Source organism: Ammodytes marinus (genome assembly GCF_949987685.1).
Source record: "Ammodytes marinus genome assembly, chromosome: 5".
NCBI classification, from domain to species: Eukaryota; Metazoa; Chordata; class Actinopteri; order Uranoscopiformes; family Ammodytidae; genus Ammodytes; species Ammodytes marinus.
In genome coordinates this window covers 23,039,700-23,055,664 of record NC_137234.1, presented here as the reverse complement: position 1 = coordinate 23,055,664, position 15,965 = coordinate 23,039,700, and positions in this window count along the sequence as shown.

Sequence of the window (15,965 nt, the reverse complement as noted above, 5' to 3'; positions counted from 1 at the left end):
TGCTGGGAGCCCTCTGTCTCCCCCCATTTGAGCCCCTGGATCAGGCGCCACTGAAATGGCTGTCAGCAAAGGCTGCCTTTCTTCTAGCGATTGCATCAGCCAAGCGTGTTGGTGAGCTTCATGCATTGTCAGTGAGTGAACAGTGCATACGCTGGAACTCAGATGGCACAGGGGTGGCACTGTGGCCTAACCCGTCATTTTTCCCAAAGAGGCTGCCTTCGGCCTTCTATAATCAGGTCATACAGCTAGCAGCTTATGGCCCCTCACACCCATCGGATGAGGAAGCTAGTTCAGCAGAACTACTCTGCCCGGTGAGAGCCTTGAGATGTTACATACAGGAAACTGCTGGTTTTCGCCAGTCTGATGGCCTGTTTGTCTGCTACGGGGGCCCGAGAAAGGGGCAAGCACTGTCCAGACAGAGGCTTTCCAAGTGGGTGGTGGAGGTAATTGAGGAGGCATACAAGTCAAGAGGACTGCCTTTGCCTCCTAACGTCAGAGGCCATTCCACCAGGAGTGTCTCCACTTCCTGGGCAGCACTAAGAGGAGTGCCTCTAAGTGACATTTGTGCAGCGGCCTCCTGGGCTTCAGCGTGCACATTTGCCCGATTTTACAGGGTCAATGTAGCTGCTCGCCACGCAGTGGCTGCAGCTGTTTTCCAGGAACCCTCAGGCCCTTCCTAATAGGTGGGTACAGGATTCCTCGTGACTACGTTGGTAATAGTCATCCAGTGTTAAGCACTGCCTCTGGCGGTCAGTAAGAATGAAATAGAACGAGAGTTACGTATGTAACTACGGTTCTATGAATTCTGGATGACCGCCAGAGTTCTCTGTCACTCGGAATCTTGCGAGAAGATTCTGAAGGGACATTTTGGGAAGTGACGTGGACTTATATAGACGGGCGTCCCGACGTCATCCCCGGTCACACGTGACTTTGTTTATATTATATACTCGACCTGCGCATGCGCGAAGGATAACATCCAGTGTTAAGCACTGCCTCTGGCGGTCATCCAGAATTCATAGAACCGTAGTTACATACGTAACTCTCGTTTACTTTGAAACGGCTGATTAAACAACTTTATGTCATTCTGCCTTAAGAAACCACTATCAGCCCAGACAATACATTACCAACATTTCCCAACAAATATACATTTTGCACCTAGTTTAAAACATGTTAACTAAATATTATTATATACATTTTGCAATTAGTTTCAAACAACATATTAACTAAATATTAGGGCTTGTCAAGCGATTAAAAAAATGTATCTAATTAATTACAAGCTCTATTATTAATTAATCTAAATTAATCGCATATTTTTATGACACTTTTATACCTGTTTATAAACAGCTGTATAGCCTGCTACAGTTTGTTTCTCTCTCTCTCTCGGAACTTCTGTCTCCACAACAGACAGCGCTGCACTGCCACAGATGCCTATGCCGATTCATTCACCATCGTCGTAGCCTACTCATAGGCAAAAATATTGACACACACACACACACACACACACACACACACACACACACACACGGGGCGGGTGTTCGTTTAAATTGAGACACACGGAGGAAAATTGAGAGATACTTTTGAACCTACAATGCACAGACACTGCGGAGAATAAAGTAAGATGTCTTCCTACCTTCATGCTTATTTGCCCGAAGCATCCCATAAACCGTCCATAGAGCCCTCGGCCCCGCCCGTTCCCCTGCTTCTCTCTTTACTTTTCTCCCTTTCACCCGTGCGGGCTGTGTATGCAAGCTACAGGTGCAGCTGCGCACCACTTTTGCACCGGGTCAAAGGGCATTATAGAAGTGCGATTAATCTACGTTAATTTTTTTAATCGCGTTAATTTGACAGCCCTACTAAATATTATTATTTTTCTTTTGTATTTGATTATATCAGCAGTCAAAATGACTGAGTTCACTGCTCATTATTCAGGGACAAGACTATATGAGGATTGAAATGAGTACAGTTAAAAATGAAATACATAAACTGGTGACAGATGAATGAATAAACCCGGCCGTTATCAGAAAATAGCTTTACAAACAATTGCATTGACCAAGAGAACTATCTTCTCTGTCCTTCAGGATTCCTTTGAATTCTCCCAAGGTGACCAGCTCCGGCAGCTTCAGCTTCTTTTGCACAGTGTTCCAGGCAGAAGGTGCAGCATATTCAAAGGCCTTTTTCCCTAACTCAGTTCTAGCTCTGGGTACCAACATCTGTAACACATCCCTAGAACGCATACCATAGCTACATTTGTTTGTGGACATGTAAACACATAGATATGAAGGGACCAGCCCAATAAGACACTTATAAACAAAAAACAACCAGTGTGAGAGTCTGCGTACATATAGTGATGGACATTTTGCAGTGGCATACAGGGTAAAATGGTGGACACGATTTCCACAGCCAGTTAAAAATCGCATAGCACAGTGGTAGACGGTATCCAATTTCTTGAAGTACTGGTCAGGGGCGTTTATGAACAGCAGGTCACCGTAATCTAACAACGGTAAAAAGGTCGCAGTGAACAAACGTTTCCTGGCCTGCAATGAGAAGCATGATTTATTTCTAAAAAAGAAACCTAATTTAATTTTTAATTTGGAGACCAGTTTTTCAATATGAAGTTTAAAAGACAATTTTTCATCAATAATAAAACCCAGGTATTTGTACGAATTGACCCTTTCAATTTCGATCCCATGACTAGTTAAAAGCTTTGGCAACACTTTTGGTAGAGGTTTTCCATTTGAAAAAAGCATTAATTTAGTTTTATCTGTATTTAAAACCAATTTAAATGTTGTCAGCTGTGACTGCAGAACGTCCAAAGCAGACTGCAGGAAATGAAAAGTGTCTGCCACTGACGGGGATGAACAATAAATAATAGTGTCATCTGCATAAAAATGACAGGCAGCATTCGTTATTGTGTCACACAGATTGTTTACATAAATAGAAAACAACAATGGCCCTAATATAGAACCCTGGGGCACGCCCTTTGATACAGGGAGAGAGGAGGACGAGGACCCAGCAAACTGGACACATTGCGTTCTTACTGAAAAATAATTAGAAACCAGTGTACAGCCTGCCTAGATAAACCAACTTTGAGTAGTCTATCTACCAAGGTTTCATGGTCCACAGTATCAAACGCCTTGGAAAGATCAATAAAAACAGCAGCACAATACTTTTTACAATCCAGTGATTCAATTATATAATTAACAACTTTTAAGGTGCTGTGTCGTTTTCTAAAACCTGACTGGTGTTGGGTTAAATAGTATTCACGTCTAAAAAGTATTTCAGTTGGTCACTGACACACTTTTCAAGGACTTTAGCTTAAACACATAGTTTAGAAATAGGCCTGTAATTGTTTAAAACAGTAGGATCACCTCCTTTCAACAAAGGCAGGACATAGGCAGATTTCTAAATGTTAGGAATCTCATTATTAGAAAATGTCAGATTAAAAATATGGGTAAGAGGTTCTGCTAGTGGGGGCGCACTTAGCTCAGTTGGTAGGGCGTCCCCCCCATGGTCCTCAGCCAGCAGCGGACCCGGGTTCGATTCCAGCCCGCGGTCGTTCTCTGCATGTCACTCCCCTCTCTGCCCCATTTCAACTCTGTCTCTACACTGTCAATAAAAGCATAAAAATGCCAAAAATAAAATATGTCTTAAGAGGTTCTGCTATGAAGTCTACAGCCAACTTCAAAAATAATGGCTCAAGCGTGTCAGGACCTGCAGATTTAGCAGGGCCAAATGCTTTACGGCTCTATGGACCTCAATTACGTCCAGTGGAACAATATTAAAAGATTGAACAAAATCATTATTTGGGAGTGGAGATGGAGAAGTATTCTACATATTATTAGAGTCTGGATGTAAAGACTCAAATTGAGAACCGGAGGAGAAAAAATGTTCATTGAAGCAATTTCTAATTTATCAGTCAGCCTACATGAATCCTTTACACTACATGTTGGTAGGTCGTTTGTGGCCACATTTCCAAAAGAAGATTTGATGGTTTTCCAGAATTGTTTAGGATCATTTAAGTCGCTAGTGGTTTTTAAGATGTAGTATTCAGATTTAACCTGTTTGACAAGAGAGGCAAAGCGGGTTCGCAGCTGTCTGAAAATCAGCCAGTCAGCCTGAGAGTTGGATTTTCTGGCCTTAGCCCAGGCAATATCCCTTTCTTGTTGAAGACTAGACAGCTGAGAGGAAAACCAAGGATTGTCTCGAACTTTAACTAAAAATGTGCGGAAAGGGGCATGTTTATTAATAATATTGCCGAAAGCATCATGAAAGTATTTCCATCCCAGTTCTACATCATTGAAAAGAGAGATCCTGGACCAATCAAAGTCCCACAGATCATGGTGAAAAGCTTGCTCGCAAAAATGTTTTAAATCTTGTTTAAAAATTATTTGTGACCTTGATTTTGGGAGCTTGGCTTGCCTCACTACGGCTATAGCACAATGGTCACTCATATCATTAGCAAAAATGCCTACATCTGAATATTTATGAGGAGTGTTTGTTAAAAAAGATCTCTCTGGACATTTAATATTTGGACGAGTTGGGCTATCGATTAACTGAGTAAGATTAAATGAATCACAGATTGATTTAAAACTGTCAGAGGCAGAGGATAATCAGTCCCAGTTAAAATCCCCAGTGAGGAGAATCTCATTAAATTCTAATGTTACTAGTTGTTTATTTAATGACAGGGCCTCACTGGTTGCTGAGGGGGGTGTATAACAACCAGCAATGGTGATAGCATGGCCTTTAAGAAGTTCCAACTTCAAGGCAAGAAACTCAAATTATTTGTTCAGAGATACAGATGAAAGAAGGGTAGTCTGAAATTTGTTTTATATGAAAATGCCAATGCCAATGCCAAACCTAGGATGGTCACAACGAAAAACATTGTAAAATAAACAGCTGCTGGCTCTGAGCCAGCTTATTTAGATCGCCGTAAAAGGAGCCGCCGTAAACACTCAACTTTTTTTCAGCGTGCACACACGACCGAAAGGTAGCGAATGATGATTAGATCTTAGCTGATTTTGCAAAACCTGTTCAAGATTAGTAAACCTAGTATGCCTTTAACTGCAGCGTAAATAACAGCAGATCATACAATCAGACGTATTAAGTTCTGAGAATGTGGCAAAAGGATCTCAGATGGCTGGCCAATGAGCTATAACGATTTCCCTAGATAACTGGGGCAGGGCCAAAGAAGAATTTCATCCTACTTGCATCATTCATGGATAAGCTTCGTGGGCAACAGCACATGAAGATATCTACATAAAGGGAACAAGTTATCTGGTTGGACAAATGGCAGGAGAAAAAGAAGGGGACGGAGTTGGAGATAATTGGGATTAATATGCTATATATATATATATATATATATATATATATATATATATATATATATATATATATTAGGGCTGTAAAGCGATTAAAAGAATTAACCTAATTAATTACAGGCTCTGTGATTAATTAATCTAAATTAATCGCATACTTATATGACACTTTTATGCCTGTTTATAAACAACTGTATAGGCTACCGTTCGTCTCTCTCTCTCTCTCTCTCTCTCTCTCTCTCGCGTAACTTCTGTCTCCTCCTCTCAGCCAGGTTACAACATTAAATAAATGTAGGAACTACTAGCGCCGAAAAAAAAACACAAAAAAACAAGCAGGCTAAATGACTGTCTATCTCCCACAACAGACAGCGCTGCACTGCCACAGGTGCGGTGCGCATAGCCTATGCCGACTCATTCACCGTCCTTCTCATAGCCAAAAATATTGACACACACACACACACACACATACACATACACACACACACACACAAAGGAGGAAAAAAGACAGGCATATGCTTGGAAGAGTGAGAGGGGGCGGGTGTCCATTTGAAGGAGACGATCGCAGCTAGCAAACAAAAGTGAGACACAGAGGAAGATTGAGAGATACTGTTTTGAACCTATTGTTAATTAGGCACCCACTAAATCAATAATGCACAGACACTGCGGAGAATAACATAAGACGTATTCCTACCTTCATGCTTATTTGCCCGGAGCTTCCCATAAAACGTCCCTCTCTATGCTTCTTTCTTTACTCTTTAATCCCGTGCAGGCCGTGTCAGCAAGCTACAGGTGCAGCTCCGCTATCGCCTCACCTCTTTTGCACCGGGTCAAAGGGCAATATAGAAGTGCGATTAATCTGCGTTAATTTTTTTAATCGCATTAATTTTTCTGTGATTAATGAATCGAAATGAACGCATTAATTTGACAGCCCTAATATATATATATATATATACTGTATATATACCGTATATACACTGTGGTTCAATTTCTTGTTAACACATATAACTTATCAGCCAATCACATGGCAGCAACTCAATGCATTTAGGTATGTAGACCTGGACGGGACAACTTGTTGAAGTTCAAACCGAGCAACAAAATGGGGAAGAAAGGGGGTTTAAGTGACTTTGAACGTGGCAATGTTGATGGTATTTCAGAAACTGCTGATCTACTGGGATTTTCACGCACGACCAGCTCTATGGTTTACAGAGAATGGCCCGAAAAGGAAATAAAAACAGTGAGCGGCAGTTGTGTGGACGAAAATGCCTTGTTTATGTCAGAGGTCAGAGGATAATGTCCATACTGGTTCAAGATTATAGAAAGGCAACAGTAACTCAAATAACCACTGGTTACAACCAGGGTAAGCAGAATACCATCTCTGAACGCAAAACACGACCAACCTTGAAGCAGATTGGCTACAGCAGCAGAAGACGCCAGCGAATGCCACTCCTGTCAGCTAAGAACAGGAAACTGAGGCAAATGCACAGGCTCACCAAAATTCGAAAACAAAAGATTGGAAAAATATTGCCTGATCTGATGAGTCTCGATTTCAGTTGCGGAGGTTGGTAAGGTCAGACATTTGCGTAAACAACATTCAAGCATGGATCCATCCTGTCGTGCACCATTAACAATGCCATTTTCAAAACTTAAACCCCTTCCCCATTCCACTCCATTCTCGGTTTGAACTTCAGCACGTTGTCATGATCATGTCTACACACCTAAATGCATTCAATTGCTGCCAGGTGATTGGCTGATTAGCAATTTGTTTTTATAAGCCATTAAACAGGTGTACCTAATAAAGTGGCCGATGGGTGTGTATATACAGTGTATATAGATATAATGTAGGGGTGGGACAACACCAATTTTTCATGTCCGATACCGATCTTGCAACCTTGATTATCTGCCAATACCGATACCAATCCGATACTATTACCATATTGTCTTCTTCCCGATCTTGAAATAAAATATTAATAATGCATTGTTTTAGATGCACTTGACCTATTGACAACGTAGCCATTTAAAACATCATACTCAACTGTGAAACAAATAATCTACTCCACTGAAGGAAGAAATACATAGCCAACTGTCATGATCCCGTTTGGGCTCCTTGGCCTTATATGTGTTTTCCCTTTTCACCTGTTTTCTGTGTGCTGAGCTAATTGCAGGGGTGGAGCCAGGTGTGCTGGAGTCAATCAACAACATTCACAGCTGCCTTCAATCCTCATCAACTGCTCTACTTATACCCGGGCCTACCTTCTAGACACTGCCAGATTGTAGCTTCTGTTCTCACACAGTCAGTTCACTCTCTCGCTCACCTGTTTTCAGCCATGCTCTGTTGCACGTTTTCCTGGTTAACCCTTGTTTCTCTGCCACAGTTCTCCCGGCCTGACTCCAGCCACCAGCTCCAGCCCTAGCTCTCCAGCACTACTCCTCGGACCCCTCCTGCCTGCCCGCTCTAGCCTGCTTCCACTCAGCCCCCTGGACTTGCCCCGTTGCTCTCTCCCTGGACCCCCATGCCAGCCAGTTTCCCTCCCCGGATCACGGTCCTAACACCCTGCTGGTTTTCTCCTGAAATAAATCTTCTTTTACTTACACTGTCTCTGCGCCTGTGTCCTCCAGACCCAACCGTAACACCAACAATATAACTCAGTTATGCAACACTGCCGTTTTATTTCTTACATAACTTTAAAAACATTTTATGTTCAACACCATTCAAAAAATGTAAATGAAATTCAAAGTGCAACTTTGTGCAAATGTTTAACCTGCAAAGTATCACAGAAATTAGAATTCCAGTGATACGTTTTCCATATCAAAACACAAGTTAAAATGTAAACCATTTACTGAATAGTAATAAAATGAACATAGAAATAATAGCTTCTCCAGTATAGAATGTACAGTGGAACACAGTATGGAAGACTTGTCAACTCAAGGCAATCTTGGCTACACTAGAAATATACCCATTTAATTGGTCGAAAGACTCTCCCACAGTATCATTGGAAAGGAAACTAATATGCCGTTTAGACCAGTCTAGGATCAAAGAGTTTGGATTTATTGCGCACAAGTCCCTGAAAAGAAGCACACTTTCCAGTGTTTCAACTGCCCAATGAAATAGTTGGACCTTGAATCAGGCCTTTATAAAGGACATTGGCAAACCTAGAACTGGATAATAACTCAATAATTTGATTTCAATATTAATATAATTGCATAGTGACAAAATGTACCTGCATCTCTAACCATTTGTTAAGTATAGTATGCTGGTATATTACACCTGTTTAGATACTTGGATAGCAACAGAGCTCAACTAAACATTTTGGAGCTATAACTGTGCCTATGGGTCAACAACACTGCAGTCCGAATTCTCTGTCTAACTCCAATTGCTGGGGAACATTACGAGAATGGACTAGAATTATAAAGAGGCTAACTCCCCTGCCTCAGCTAACAGCTACTGCCTCCTCTCCCTTCTGCTTAGATCTCTTTCACTACATCCCCTCTCACCCCATCTCTTGCGCTCCAGCCTACTGAAAACAAAGTGAATAATTCATGACTATACAGAGCAGCGTGTGCATGGATCCAGTGCAATGTATGCATGTAACTGAAACATCCACTAGGCTTTTAAAGCACTCGGCATAGAGCTGTACATGAGGACATTCAAAAACTGAACTGAAAACTACTGCCAGCCATCAGCCTGCACTACCTGCTCCCCTCTTAGACTTCCACACTGTGGGGGGGAAAGGAAGCTGGGAATGAGGGAGGGAGAAAGATAAAGGTAAGCAGTCGGCTGAGGTAGCATGAAGCAGGCAGGGTCGGAGAGGATGTGACTGAGACCTTCAGTGGGCAAAGAAAAAAAGTAGAGGGAACGGAAGCGTGGAAGAAAGAGGGAGGGCAGCAGAGTGACAACAGAAAAGGAAGGTGGGAAAGCCAGCCAGAGGGGGAGGGAGAGCGTTACATACAGTCAGCTTTGACAAACCAGCCACATAGCCCTGGAGTAAATGTGATAACTGTTCACAGACCCCATCACAGTCTGCTTCACGCTCCTCTACACCTGGTAAAGCAAATGTCATGGCCACTCATAAACTGAAGTCACCCTGGCCCATATTTACTCACACACATACACGCACACATGCATACATTCTGTCTCTGTCCCTTAGACATTTTATTCATTTAAAGTAAAATAATTCATTGATGAGGCATGAAACAAAAGGGAGAATGTGGTTTAGGCTGTCCGGTATGGTGTGCTGTTGTACCTGTTGCAATTTTAGGCAAAAAATTTGCTGATTTGTCCATAAAGAGATAGTTAAGTATTTTTGAAGTGTGGTTGTATGAAATTATTTTGCATAGCTGGTCTGTTACCTTATGGAGATGGCTGTCAGGAAGGTCATTCTAGGGAGTTTGGAAGAGAAGTTGCTGTGGCAGAAGTTGGAGTTGTACTGTTGCAGAGGGGGCCAGTAGAAAATAATTGTTTTCTGCAAATAATTTTAGTTCATCAGTAGGGGAGAACGGGGTAAGTAGGCACACTTTTTACTCTACTGAGAATTGCTCATCACCTAAACATCTTTCGATAGTCATTCCTACATTACATTGAAGCTTAAAGTGTTGGCTTGAAATGTGTACCCCTCACTTTTTCTATCTTATTGTAATAAAGAAGAAATTAATCATCAAAGACACCCTAACACATTGTGACAATCAACCCCATCAAGGGGTCGGTTGTCATACACTATGGGGTTGTTTGTCACAATGTTATCTTAATGGGAATAATCTTGAAAAGAAGGAAAGAAAGTAGAACTAAATTTGAAAATGCAATTGCATTGTCAAGTTGACAAATAGGCCTATATACCTTACTGTAGCCTTGGCAGCTTGTCTAGTTTGGGATGCACTGGGTTGTTTTGATTTTGTTGCCCTTTTTTCCTTTGCATGCTAGCTGCCTTTTCCTGCTCTATTCTTTCCTTCTCTGGGGTGTCAGTGAGGATACAGCTTGACAATTTATTTCGTTATTGGGTTCCTTTTCTGGCTGTAGCCTTTGGATAACTTGTGACAACCAACCCCCCCAAAAATGTGACGACCAACCCCAACTTGAATTTTTTGCTAGCATCAATGCCAACAACCATCTGACAACTAATTAGCTTGCTAACCACAATCTAAACTATAGTTTACCCTTCACACTTTTTATGGGTAACAAGTGTTTTGTTATAAACCCATTATGTAAAAGCCTAGAAGAAAAATACTGAGGAGCTAAATATTTTCAATTTGACATGAAAAACACAAACAGTCCTCTCACCTCAAATTCAGCAGTCTAACTCCAAGGAAGACTATGTAGGTGACCTCTTATCCCAATTCTGGATATTTACATACCAAAATTTCACAGACAGCGCCTTCTGGTTCCGAGATATAACGATTGTGACAACCAACCCGTGTGACAAATTACCCCGTTCTCCCCTAAATGTGGGATTTTCTCACCGTTGAATTGCGGGCTGATTGATGCACTGCACGGATGTTAATTGGCAACGTGATACATGGCCGAAATAAGCGCAAACAACTGCACAAATAAGTCTGCCAGTGCTGTGTAGCGTATCAGTCCGCAAATCAAAATTTCGTATACAATTAAACGGATATTATTTTTAAGGTAACCATTTATATACTGTATGTGGCAAAAAAGTGTTTTTCTGCTGGCCCCCTCTGCAACAGTACAATGCTGACTTCTGCTACAGCGACGTCTCAAACAAACTCTTTAAAATGACTGTGCTGACCGCACAATGTGCACAATAATGTCACTTTTGCCTCACTAAAATGTGTGGTGGTGTGTTTATCTGCACAGTATTCCTCTCTTTGGCTGTATTTTACAGTTGGTAGTGTTTTGTAAACAGAAGATTCAGGACTAAGCTCCACCTAAGCTCCTCCCTGCTACCTCACGCAAACAACCCCACCCCCATTAACTGTTATATATAAATTGTAAGCGTTGTCTGTCTTGGCCCTCTCTTTCTGTTGGGATGTGCAGGAGCAGTGGTGCCATCTCCCTGCATCAGGAGAAGTATTTTGAAACAAGCATGTCTTTTTAAGTTGCTACCAGGTTGAACCAACAATGGACCATCAGGGGAAATCCTTATAGTGTTGGTCTATGAGGAGGGTTCCCTACAACAATTGCTGAGTGGTCTCCTAGGACAGCATAGAGAATTGTTAAGGGTGCACCTAGGGTTGCAAAATTCCGGGAATTTTCAAAGTTGGAAACTTTCCATGGGAATTAACGGGAATGTATGGGAATTAACGGGAATTTTGGGAATTAACGGGAATAAACGGGAATTTACTAAATTGCATTTGACTTTATTTATTGAATGGGTGGGGTCAGACAGATGCGTAATATTTTACTCAACATTCATCTTTTTGTTGTTCAGTGAAATTATTGATTGTTCATAAAATAATCAAAACTTGATAAAGTTCTTCTTACAAATAAATCTGTTCAAATGTAATGTTTTTTGATTGTATTATTTTGCATGGATGTTTGCCTATGACCAAACATAGTGTTTAAATGTTTAGATTTATGTTTGGATATGAAAAGAAATCATTTAAATTACCGCCATTTAGTTCATTCCTATAATTTATCATTTTGAATATTCCCAAAATTCCCGAGCAAAAGTTCCCGTGGAAAGTTTCCGGAAACTTTCCAGTAATTTACCAGAAACTTTCCACCCCTTTGCAACCCTAGGTGCACCAGAGTTTAGTTGGATGACTCTATGAGCTGGAAGGGTGTAGATGAGGGATTAAAAGCAAGGTTGTCAAAACAGATGTGGCTTCTCTCTGAGCTCTCATATAATGATGATTGTTAACAACATGGCTCAATGCCTTTGGCATCATCTGGCTATGCTAACAACTCCTATTAGTCATCTGATGGATACTTAGAGGAGGCTAGTGGATTTCCTTTGGTTTCCCTGACTCCCATGTTTAGTTTGTTGAACAAATAAACAATTTTGTGCATAGTTCATAATGTCTTGTAGTAATGTGCCGATTTAAGGGACAATCGGCAATAGTTTCTTTCTTAAGCTGATGATATCGAAGAGTCTGAGTGCCCAGTGAAAAAGAGACAGACAGAGATCGAGAGAGACAAAAGGAAAGAGAGTTTAACTTTATAGTTTTGTGTTTTAACTAAAACTTATCATCACTGACTTTAGGCTGACTATATTTCTCTGTCTTATTTAAATTTATTTAAACCTTTATTTTTCCAGATAAAACATTAAGAACAGTTTCTTATTTACAATATTGATCTGGTCCAAGAGGCCCCACTAGGAGTAAAGGTACAAATAACAAATACACAAGCATGACTCACTTAGACAAATATAAAACGGATGTACAAATGCACAGCCTATGTACAGTAACAAAACAGAAAACACAAAAGCACTAAAAACTAGTCGGGACGGGCGTAGAGGTCTGGACAGGGTGTAATAAATAAGAAACAACACAAAAATTAAACGAATGTATGCATGTGTGCGTGCGAGCGAGCGAGCATGTGTATGCGAGCGGATGCATGTGTCTGGATGAGGAAAAAAAAAAAAAAAAAAAAGATGAAGATGAAGATGAAGATGAAGATGAAGATGTGTCAATTATATATTGTGTGTGAAGGGTGTATGTAAGTGAGAAACAGTGGAATCAACAGGAGCAGGGTGGGTCTACTAAAACAATGTTAAGTTTCTGCTTGAAGGCAGACTGTGAAGTAAACGCTGTAAGTTTGAGGGTGTCTTGTATAATTCTTTTTATTTTGTTTTTTTGTAACAATAAGCAAACAAACAAACAAACAACACCAAACAGTACATACAAACTAAGAAAGGAGAGAAAAAAAAGAAAGAAAATGGACAGATGTGTATGTTGTTCATTATTTGATCTTCTTGACACCCTCTGAAAACATACAGAGAAATGCATCCTTAAAGATTTTAAACCTATATATAAAATAAATAAAATACTTTTACATTAAGTTATTCATCGCATGATCACACACACACACACACACACACACGTAACATTCAAAGACACACACAAACACAAAAAGAAAAATCCATGTCCTGTGATCTCCACCGTAGTCCCCCCCTCCCTTCTTAGCAATGCTACAAGCTTTCTTTCTCATAGTGCCTCGTAGATGTGTTTCCATACTTCATTAAATTGTTTTGTTTTGTTATTGTCCTCGGATAATGTATTTTCTATGGTCAGATAATATTTCATAAGTTCTTTCCAGTTCTTTAATGTAGGGGCCTCTGCATCTTTCCAGTATTTTAAAATTAGTTTCTTGTAAACAAGGGAAGAAAACATAATTAGCCATCCCATAGGGTACCTTACACCCTCGGGATTCTGAAAAATGCAGAGCTGGACTGAGAACTGCATTTTTGTTTTACAAATGGTTGATATCCAGTCTTGGATTTCATTCCATTCTTTGTTCACTTTCATACAATGCCAAAAGGCGTGTATGAGAGAGTCTTGAGAGCCACACTTCACACACTGGTCAGAGGAGTCAGCATAAAACTTATGTAATTTATCTCTAGTATAATATATTCTTGTCATGAGTTTATATTGTATTAACCTGAGATTTTCATTTGTGGTAATTTTATTTGTAAGATACAAGCATTTCTTCCATTTTATATTGGCTTCTTTGAATTGGAGTTCTTTATTCCATTGTTCACAGAGCTTATGCAATGAGTAGTGTTTAGATTCTTCCTTCAAGAGAATATTATATATGCTACCAATTAACTGTTTCTTTTTTCCTTTTTTAAACATAACCTCCTCAAATGGTCCTGGAACCAAATCATATTGTAAATTAAAGTTTTCCATTATCCAGTTTTTTAGCTGTAAATATCTAAACGATTCTTGGTTTGACAGTTTGAATTTATTCTGAAGCTCTGTGAATGGTTGAACCCTATTGTGCAAAATTAGATCTGACAATTGATTAATTCCCCTTGTACTCCAAGTACTCCAATTGAGCTCGTCATTCTGGATTTTAATTGATGGGTTATTCCAAAATTCTGTGTTCCTAGGGATACTAATCTGCGCTCCAAGTATTTTTCCAATTTTGTTCCATGATTTTAAAGTACTATTTGTAACAAAGTTTGATACTTTTATATTGCGTTTTGTAAACAAAGCTGTGAACAGGTTTTGGGGTTTTAGTTGGTTACTTTCTATATCAATCCAGGGTTCTTCAGCTGTATTATTGATTATCCGATCTATGTAAAACATCTGTGATGCATAGAAGTACAGTTCTAAATTTGGAAGTTTAAGACCACCTTCTGTTCTTACATTTTGAAGAAGAGTTCTACTCAGTCGATGTGCTTTATTGGACCAGACAAACAAGGTGAGTAAAGAGTTTAGTTGTGTGAAGAATTGTTTTGGAGGGATTAAAGGTATTGTTTGGAAGATAAAGAGAAATTTTGGTAACCACATCATTTTAAAAAGATTTATCCTTCCAATTATATTTATGGGCAGGTCTGACCATTTCTTAATACTAATTTTTAATTCATTTATTAGAGAGATAAAGTTATCTTTGTGTTTGAGGGTGTCTTGAATGTTGTTCCAGTCAAAAGCTGCTGCAAAATGAAAGGAGTTTCGGCCGAAGGTAGTCCTGGTGAGTGGGTTAGTGAGTTTGATAAGCTCAGATGATCTTGTGCGGTAGGTGCTTCTGGAGAGATGGAGAAGGGAGGAATGGTAAGACGGGGTCTTGCCCAGGAGTGTCTTATAAATAAACTGGAGCCAATGTCGGAGTCGGCGGGTTTGGAGGGAGGGCCAGTCCACCAGTTTGAAAAGTTCACAGTGGTGTGTATGAAAGGGAGCATTGGTGGCAAAGCGGATAGCTGAATGGTGAAGAACGTCCAGTTTGTGTAGCGCTGTTTTTGAAGCCATTTTATAGATTGTATCACCATAGTCAAGGATGGGCAGGATGGTCATTTTTACAAGTGTAAGTTTAGCAGAGCGTGTGAAGGATGCTTTGTTCCGGAAGAGAAAGGCCAATCTGGCTTTCACTTTAGTCTGAATATTGTTGATATGGACGGAGAATGAAAGGAAAGAGTCCAGCCAAAGCCCTAGATATTTGTAGGACTTGACAAACTCCAGTTCGGAGTTGTCAGGGCAAAGGATCTTGGGTGGGCTGGAAGTGTTGTTTTTCTGATCGAAAAGAATGCATTTGGTCTTTTTATAGTTGAGCCGTAGATGGAGGTTGTGGAAAGAGTGCTCAATAGAAGTGAGACTGTCCTGAAGAGTGGAGGCTGCGGAGCAGAGAGAAGGGCCAGATGCGTACAGGATAGTGTCATCAGCATAAAGGTGGATCCTGGAGCTGCCTGCAGCCTTGGCCACATTGTTAATATAGATGGAAAAGAGCATAGGCCCCAAGATTGAACCCTGAGGCACCCCTTTAGTAATAACTAGTGGCTCCGACAGAATGTTCTCTGTCTTGACCTGTTGGATTCGGTTAGTCAGGTAGCTGGCAAACCAGTTGCAACAGGTGGGGGATAAACCAATGCTAGAGAGCCTACTCAAAAGGGTCATGTGATCAACTGAATCAAATGCCTTGGCTAGGTCTATAAAGTTGGCAATACCTGTCTACTTACTTGCATGTCTCACGCTGACTGCTGCCGGTTCGTGAGGCTCGAGCTGATCAGCTGTGTGTCGGAGCTGAACATGTGTTTGTAT